Raw genomic sequence first — 9,891 nt, forward strand, 5'->3', positions numbered from 1 at the left:
ATCCCCTATGCTTAAGAGGGTCTCTGGCTTTGCTGTATGGGGAACTGATCTGTAGCAGCCTTTCATAAATCTGCACACTTCTGTCTTGATAGTCAAGTGTCTGGGCAACCTCCTCTGTGGAAGTCTTTTCTTAGACTGAAGTCAATAGAGAATGACTGAAACACACATACTATTTTAATGTTGCAACTTGTAAGTAAAGGATTGATTTTTAAGATTTAAAGAGATTAAATAAAAACAAAACTGAAGAGAATAGTTAAGGGTAGAAAGAATAAAAGAGTGATCAGCTGGCTGAGTAGGAAGTACTATAAAAACTATAGTTTTAGGAGTGTGGAAGGGAGTGGTGAGAAGAGCGAAGAACCTGGCCATAAAAAAGTGCGTTTAGACACGCATACAAATGTCAAAGAGGTGATACTTGGGACACTGATAGGATTACAACATGTATGGGTGGCTAAGGTTCTTCTCAGGGGAACTATATAGGATTCTCGTGAAGGACAGCAGGTGATCTGTTTCTGATCCCAAAAGAGTTGAGGAGGGCACACCACCACCAAAAGAAAGGCTGTGAGGAAGACAAGGCAAGCCAGTAATTGTGGATGACTTGAGCTTTTAGCATCGCGGAGATGCAAAAAAGAGATTCCAGACCTGGTGACATGGAGAAGCAGGTCTGGCTGAAACATAGCCTGTAACACTGTATCCTGGCACAACTAAAACATGAGCACAGGGTACAAACTCGCCTGCATGTAAGCGCCCAGGTGTGTTTCCCACCCATGGAAATGTCGTCACAGGGGCACACCTAAGCTCGAGGCTCAGAGATAACATTTCGGCACCCACGTTGTTGTATCAGGTGCCTATTGCTCTATCAGCCCTCGTTGCTTAAGTGCCACCATTGAGGCAACGCGGCCCATCGCCCTGAGGCACGGGGCCGAGCCGTGCGCGGCGCCCGCCGGTTCCATCCGGCAGGTGCCATTTTGTGGCACCACAGGCCCGATCCTCTCCCGCGGGCCCCGCGGGTCTCCCCCGCCGCCGCCCCCCAGCCCAGAAGGCTGCGAGCGGGGACACGGCGGGGACCCGCACTCCGGCCCCGCCACGGCCGCCTCCGGGCCCCGCAGGCCGGGCCCCCGCCGCCCCCGCCCGCACTACATTTCCCGGCAGCGCGGGGCGGGGACCGGCCGGGCCGGGCTGGGGCTGCTGGGAGGGCCGGTGCCTCGCCTGCTGGCTTTCCGGAGCGTCCGGAAGGGAAGGGTTGTTTGGGGTGGTTTTATTGTAGGTGCAAGCCGAAAGGGGAAAGCTGCGCAGCCTAAAAAAAGCATCACCGCTTCCTCAGTTCCCAGTGGGACCGGTAACGGCAGCGCCAGTCAGTGCGGGCGGCGGGGAGGGGTCCAGCCCGTTCCCAGGTAGTTCTACGGGGGAAGCGGTTCCTTCCTCTGGAGGGCTGTGTCACTTCAGAGGTCGGGTTTGGAAATCGTTTATTTAATTTATGGTTTCTGTAATCACTTCGCAGGCATCCTGCGGACTAACAGCTGTTGGGGGATCGCGGTGGCTCCGGGCTGGGACTGTTTGTGGGTGTTCGTTCCAAATGCAAAGTCAGGCCCGGTGAGGCTGTGGCTGTACACCACTGTACACCTTGCTAGGAAAGACCAGGAATGTGAGTTTGCCATCTGGGCCATCTCTTTGGCCGTACCTTCCTGACCAATGTTTTGTTTCCTAGTGTTATGCCAGATGTAAAAAAAGGCAGTCTATGAAGTTGCATAAACATGCCAAACAAAACTCTATCCACCAGTATTTGGGAGTGCACGCAAACAAATGCAGACAACGTGAAAATAAGAACAGAATCGTTAAAGCTCAGATTTGGTTTTGGTTGCTTCTAAGTGAAAACTGGTGCCCGAGCTGGCCTGTGCATTTTCTTTGCTCAGAAAGTTGAGAGATCACTGTTTTTCTTCAAGAACTATGGGTGACCCGTCACTTTTTTGAACATGACAGAAAGCTTTTTCCCACCTTCCTTACTGATATTCCCTTCCTAATATATTTTTCAATCTCAGTTTTCAGATGTCTAGAAATTTTCCAATGGAGCTACATGTCCCCATATGGCAAATTAAAGCCCAGTGGGAAGAAGTTTATTTTTTTAGTTACTGTTGTCATATGTTGGGCATGATCCACAGATAAAACAATCCATGGATCACAATTTAAAATGCAGCAGGTAGGCAGATGTATATTTTTACCAATTCAGTGGTACCTTCAATAATTTATAGTTCTTCTAATTGCACGATATAAATATTATGTGCCTATTCTCTAATACCTACAAGGGCAGGTGAGATAAAACCCCAAGACTTCAATTATAGTGCGTGACATACTAACATGGACAACCAAAAACATGCACCTTACGTACAAAAGGTCTTTTTCCTAAGGGAAAATTCACAGACGTTATCTAGAGATCAAAAGGCATAAAAGCAACATTTCCATAATTATTCAGAAGCTGCTGTAATGCACAAGCATGTCAATTATATTTTCTCCATTTATCCATCAGGAGCATTAAATGCAAAACTGTTTCCTGTGGCTTAGGAAGTCCCTGACTGAATGTGTCCATATGCACTGAGGGAGCACTTGTTTGCTTTCCCTGTTCTTACACTGTTTGCCTAAGTACGTGCTGCTGGCTGCATAAGGAGTAAAATACAAGGTTAAATGGATGTTTTGACTAACACAGTATGGCTCTTCTGCAATGAACAATGTCGCTGCCAGTGCTGTATAGGTATCAGTCATGTCAGATCAGCTGTGTAATTTAGCTTTCTGAAATGAAACACTTCTTTCTTTAAACTGCTGCTCTGAGCAATAAGACTGTTCTCCACAATAACTTTGCAAAGTGTTCAATACTTATTACATACATATGTAAAAGACTGTTGAATCTCTGAAATGGGACTTCTAGTAGGCAATCATTAAAAACAATGGGTTTTAGTACACCTTTTCTTGTGTATGTATTCATTTTATAATCAACCTGCATAAAATAATTACAATTTTTGCCATGAAAATCTGTCTGCTTTCCAGGACTAAGGATGTAGAAGGAAAGGGCAATTTCTTTTCTTTCATTTACACCTTGAGGATGCCAGCCACTTGTTATCACCTGCTTGTTTATTGTGAGAAACTGAACAAGCATTCGGTTCATCCACACCATTTGAGATGTTATATTCCTTTATCACACCTCTCCCCTCTCAGTTCTTCCAAGCTGTTGAAATGTCTCTTAGGCAAAAGCTATTGCACATTGTGAGAGCCCGTTCACTCTTTGGCATACCTTCCAAGTTGTTCTACATCTTTTCTGAGATGGGAGTAGAAAGCAGGGGAATTAGTTCTCACTTAGCATGGAAGATGTGGCTGCATGATGGGGAAGATGTGGGTGCATGATGGATTCATCACGGTGTGATTATTGCTTTATATTTCCTTATCCTTTCTTCCCAGAAAAACTATTATGTCACTTTGCATCTTATTCTGATATACTTCCCAATGCTTTCCAAATTCTTTCCCTTCTTTAGAGATCATTGATTTGGGTTTAAAAAGCAAGCAATTTTCAGCCTGACGTATTTTGAAACAAAATCCAGTCAAAAACTAGGTGGTCTTGTGGTCTTGTTTTCTCTAAGTGTAACTTTCAGGGAACAGGAAGGAGGCTGAGGAAGATAACATTGGTGGAACTCTCCTTCAACCACAGGAAATTAAAGGGGCAACAGTAAAGGATTTTAAAAATGGCTTTCTTTGGGTTTCAGCTATGGAATTAATATGTTACAGATTTCAAGTCTAGTACAGAAAAATATTTCAGAAATTTAGTGAGCAATAGTGAGAAATACAGACCTTTCAGAAAATGTAAGGGACGTTACATTCAGATATATGAGAAGTGACACTGACTGCTCAGATAATTTCCTGCATTCAAATGGAACAAAAATGGGGAAAAAAATCTGTCTCTGTAATATTGAGAGGATTTCATAGGATTTCTTTGGGTGAGGTTCCACACTTAGCAAGTGATGTGTTGGGGGGAAAAAAAAAAAAAATCACAAAATCAAAATCTCTCATAGCTATTCAAAGTCAGCTGTGGAAAAAAGTTTTAATTTCTCCATTTCTAGTATAAAATACAGTGACAAATAAAGGACTACAAATGCAGTGATAAGTTTTTTTTTTCCTTAGGTTAGCTGAGAGTAAAGACCTCCTGGACAGGTTTCCTTTCTTCACAAACTTCCTTGAGACTTTTTCGTCATACCACTTTGTGCTGCTGTGGCATCACATGTATTGGCCTTTTGCCACCAACCAACATGATGCTCAGTTTAATCCATCAATAGCCAGCTACTACAGGCATTACAATCAGAGCTGAAATGGGACAACAGTGAATTTTAAAATAAGAATCTTATATAATACTCAAAGATGCAAATTTATTATTATAAATGTATAGACAAACGCACTGGATACATTTCAAACAAGTGTAGGCAAATGGATGTAACAAAATCCTCAAAGTGTAAATATAGTAATAAAATACAACAAAATGTAGTAGAACTTAAAAAAGGGTTGCAAAGTGTGACTAAAAGAGCTGGACAGGATTTTTCCATCTGCTTTAGGATTTCAGATATCTTTTTCCTTATACTCTCTAACTTTCTAACCTACAGAGTACTGCATAGGTCAGTAGACTCATTAGTACTCAAGACCTCAAAGTACTGATTACAAATCATGTCCCTAGTTTAGATCAGAATTTTACATGAGAGAGGATTTCATAGGATTTCTTTGGGTGAGGTTCCACACTTAGCAAGTGATGTGTTGGGGGGGGAAAAAAAAAAAATCAAAATCAAAATCTCTCATAGCTATTCAAAGTCAGCTGTGGAAAAAAGTTTTAATTTCTCCATTTCTAGTATAAAATACAGTGACAAATAAAGGACTACAAATGCAGTGATAAGTTTTTTTTTTCCTTAGGTTAGCTGAGAGTAAAGACCTCCTGGACAGGTTTCCTTTCTTCACAAACTTCCTTGAGACTTTTTCGTCATACCACTTTGTGCTGCTGTGGCATCACATGTATTGGCCTTTTGCCACCAACCAACATGATGCTCAGTTTAATCCATCAATAGCCAGCTACTACAGGCATTACAATCAGAGCTGAAATGGGACAACAGTGAATTTTAAAATAAGAATCTTATATAATACTCAAAGATGCAAATTTATTATTATAAATGTATAGACAAACGCACTGGATACATTTCAAACAAGTGTAGGCAAATGGATGTAACAAAATCCTCAAAGTGTAAATATAGTAATAAAATACAACAAAATGTAGTAGAACTTAAAAAAGGGTTGCAAAGTGTGACTAAAAGAGCTAGACAGGATTTTTCCATCTGCTTTAGGATTTCAGATATCTTTTTCCTTATACTCTCTAACTTTCTAACCTACAGAGTACTGCATAGGTCAGTAGACTCATTAGTACTCAAGACCTCAAAGTCTTGAGTACTAATGAGTACTCAAGACCATCATGTCCCTAGTTTAAATCAGAATTTTACATTGTGAAAACAGCACTTTGCACTGCATGTTGTATCATGTGTACCATGCAGCACAAGTGTACACTGAGGCACATCTATGGAACCACCGTATGGAAATCAGGCCTGCACACTCTTAGCTTCTTTTGGGAAGTTGTTCAACTTAAATATTAAGTGGACTATTAAGTGGATCATAGAAACCCAGATTTGCAGATGAAAGAAAGTGACATTTAAGTTTGAATCAGACTGCCAGCAGAGCAGAGGTGATTTAATCTTTGGTCCCTCAGAAATCAGCTGGATCACTCCAAAGGTAGCAGGTTTGAAGTAACTCTTTTGAAGTAACCAGGGGAACACAGTGAAGCATAGTCCAAGCCAGTACACTCCTGTAAATGGAAATACTTCCTGCTCAATGTTCATGAATTTGTGTGTTCTCTGAGAAAATAATTTCACCAACATGTTTATGTGCAGATTTCCTTTGTAGCTGAAGACCCTAATAACTTAGAAATTGCAGAGAAAAGTGCAAGTTAAAATCCAAAAGCAAAATGTTGCTGTGATTTTGCATGTAGCAGAGACACGAGGGTTAATGTCATTGCAGCTAGCAGCTAAGTATGATATCATGGACATAAAAGTTAGCATAAAAATATAATCAATTTTTCCTTTCATAGCATTTTTTTTTCCAATTTACAGGCCAACAATGCAGAGGAATGTATCACCCTTTATTTTCTTCACAGACATTAGCAGCATTATCTCAGCTTTTGAGAAATGCACTGCAAGCCAAAATCAACCATCACAAGACACAGCAAGTATATTCTGGCACTCACAAAGTTTTTCTGAGGGACAGAGGGTACTTTCTGTCTTATTGAGAGGCACTTACATGAGAATAGGCAAAAATCCTGATACTTAATAATCACATCAGCTGATGCCCTAGGAAGTGCAGAGCTGGAAACCCCCATGTCATTTAGGCCTACAAAAAACAAAGTAGCATAGGAGCAAAAGAGCAATTTTTTTATGGTAGTTTAGAGTGATGCAGGTATGGAATGAAGCTGAACACTCAGAATTACTGGCCACATGTTACAGAGTGCATTAGAATACACTAGAAACTCTGCACCTTACTCTCCCCAGGCTGTTTAACATCAAAAACAAGACAAAAAGCAACAGAATTGGAAAAGAAGGAAAAGCAGAGAAATGAAGATTAGGTCTGGCACAGAACCATTATTCATTTCCTTCTCCCCCTATCATTTATCTTCACTTCTAGCCCCTACCTGCATGTAAGGCTGCCCTGGCTTTCCATCAGGGCACAGATCTGCAAGCCCACATGAGATATTCATGACTGCCACACTTGGAGTCCTCCCTCCAGCACATGGAGGTTTAAATTCTTTGGTTATACCTTGCTGTTTCCGTTCTGTGTTCTCCAATCCCTACTTTTCCCTGTACTAGAACACACCCTCCAACCCACTGCTTTCCTATATATTCAATTAATAAATTAAAACTTTGGTATTTTTTCCTTCTTTTAAGTGGATATCAGCCTTGCTGCTTCATTTCCCAGACATCAAACCTTTTTTGGTTGTTTTGCTTCCCTGCTGTGTTTCTAATTTTTCCACATCAGAAACCTTGCATTACTCTTTATTAGGAAGCATTTTTTCCAAGTCCCAAATGGTAGGAAACTGCCTCACTCTCTTTACTATTCAGCGAGAATTATTAATTACCTTTTTTTTAAGCTTTCCCTTTAAATCCATCCTGACAGCCTGTACATCATAAATGATGTTTCACCCCAGACTCCTCCAGTAACTAGTCACAAATTATTTTTTTTCATGAAGAAAGGAGAAAAATCTCTTGTGGAACACTTCTTCCTGCAGTACAGGCAGGTACTGTAGAAAGTAAGGATGCTAATAAGAATATACCATGGGCACATAGGGGACCATACTAAAGGTCTCAGCAAACAGCTACATAGGAGTCTCTTTGCAGCTGATTGTGGCATCCAACAGATGACCTGTGTTCATTGTGCATAAAGTTACAGCTTACACACGGGCAAATAAAATCCTAGTACAGAATCAGAAAACACGCTGCTAAACAAAGCTGATTTATAACAGCTCTTGGATACATAATATTTAATATTTGAGTATATGCTGTAACATTTCTGCATCACACTAGAATGAGCCTTTTTTTTTTTTTCATCTCACTGTTCTGAATAAAGTGGGTTAACTCTGGGGATGGGAGGACAGCCAACACTGCCTGATTACCAGATTGATTTAGCAGGCATTCATGTATGGGTAAAGAGCATAATTTCACACACACCCCTGTGTATAATACTACCTGTTGCCTGGTTAGAGGCAAGAGCACCCACACCACACTTTCTTATGGCATGGGAACCCAAATTAAGGAGTCATGTTTTGCAAGCTTTCATTCCTCTTGCCACACAATCCTCTGTACTGTGTGAGGATACAACAAATTTCACCACAGAGCTGGCCCATATCAACACATTTTCTTGTTCTGATGAGGTTCACTGCCAGAAATGCTTAGGGAATTAAAAACAATCTATCAGGTCCTGACATTGGAAACCCATCTTAACAGGCACTGAACTATGGGAGCTGAGCATCCAGTGGCTAAGTCATGGTGATACTTTGTGCTGGCATATTCCTCTTCCAATGAGAATTTGTCCCTCTCCTAATGTTTGAGAGACGCCAAAGTGGCTGGTTGTGTTTGCTGTGTAGTTTGTAAAAACTTTGAACAGATGTTAATGCAGCATGTCTCAGCCCCTCACCCTCATGAAACAGGACTTGGCACTTCTCCCAGATGAAATGAATAGGGCACCAGTGGGTAATAGTTTGTCACTTTTACAATTCCTCTATTTTTAAATCTGCTAATACATGGAACTAGAATTTCATAAACCTCCATTAGATAGTAAAAAACCACTCAAAGGAAATGCACATAGTAAATGAAAATTCAGAATGTCACTTAGTCTTCTGTGTTCAGGAAGATAATCCTTCCTCTTGACTGGAATCTCCTCTGCCCCAGCTGTTTGTCTTCTGCAGGAATAAAAAAGGAAAAGTCAATCTTGAGGAACTCTGGCTAAGTGGTGTTTGCCCTGTTTCCTTCAGAGGCAACACAGGACACATACGACTTCTATGAGCAAGGCACTAGGGTTTTTATGAAGACCCACTCCTCTCCTAGAAGTTGCAAGGTGTCACTAAGGACAAGTTTGTGTAGGCTGCAATTGCAGTGACATACCTACAATTGCTAAAGCAGCTGATACTGCCAATGAAAACTTAACCACACAATTACAGAATACACTGAGTTGGAAGGGACCCATCAGGATCATTAAGTCCAACTCCAGGCCCTGCAAAGGACACCTCAAGAGTCACACCATGAACGTGATTGCATCAAGCTTCTTGAGCTTGGTGCTGTGACCACTTCCCTGGGGAGCCTGTTCCAGTGTTCAGCTGCCATCTGGGTGAAAAATCTCTTCCTGGGGTCCAATCTAAAACTCTCCTGACTCAGATTCATGCTGTTTCCTCAAATCCTGATGAGAGTGAAGAGATCAATACCTGCCCCTCCACTTCTCCTCGTGAAGATGTTGAAAAGCACAAGGAGGTCATTTTAGAATTCTACAATAAGCATTCAAAGAAAGTGGAAAGATCAGACTGTTTACAAGCATATTACACTATTCCACTTCAACAGCTGAGGTACATGGGGGATAACTGATGCTTTAATATCAAAATATTTATTGCATTTTGAGTGTTCTGATAAAAAAAAGAACATGAGAGCTTTTAAGAGAATATGGCTCCAACAGCATGACAGGATATTCTTGGTTTTTTTTATTCTAAAGTGAGGATGACTATTCTAATCACCATGCAATTGAATTTATCCAGCTTAGACCAGCCTTAACTCTCTATTTGCTTTATCCATGCTTCTTGTGACACATCTATAATCAAGATTAAGTGGTGGTGAAGTCAAGTGAATGTAATAAAAGATCTACCACAGATTCACATGAAGTATAAACAGCACTCTAGTGTGCTACTGGGTACACAGCAGCGGTGCCAATATCTACCCAACAACAGATGCCAAGTGCTTTCTTAAAGTTAAGGTAGGCCAAAATGCAATGCAGCCCTCAGTAAAAAATGCTACAGACTAGCAGTACACTTACACAGCATAAGTACTATAGACAAGCAGAAGTGACAGCACTTACAAAGTTCCTCATATATGTTCTTATGACTTGAATGACCTTGGGTTCCTTTGAAGACAACCAGTGGGATGTTACACAAAAACACCAGTCCCAATTCTACACTCCTGGAATTCTGACAGCACTCAAAAATCAGTCCAAAAGTAACATGTGGCATCCTCATCTGATACAAATTAGCATGGTTCCATTTCTAGACTTGAATCAAGAGTAATGATTCCATTT

This window comes from Pyrgilauda ruficollis, unplaced genomic scaffold (assembly GCF_017590135.1).
Source record: "Pyrgilauda ruficollis isolate IOZ18807 unplaced genomic scaffold, ASM1759013v1 scaffold30, whole genome shotgun sequence".
NCBI lineage: Eukaryota > Metazoa > Chordata > Aves > Passeriformes > Passeridae > Pyrgilauda > Pyrgilauda ruficollis.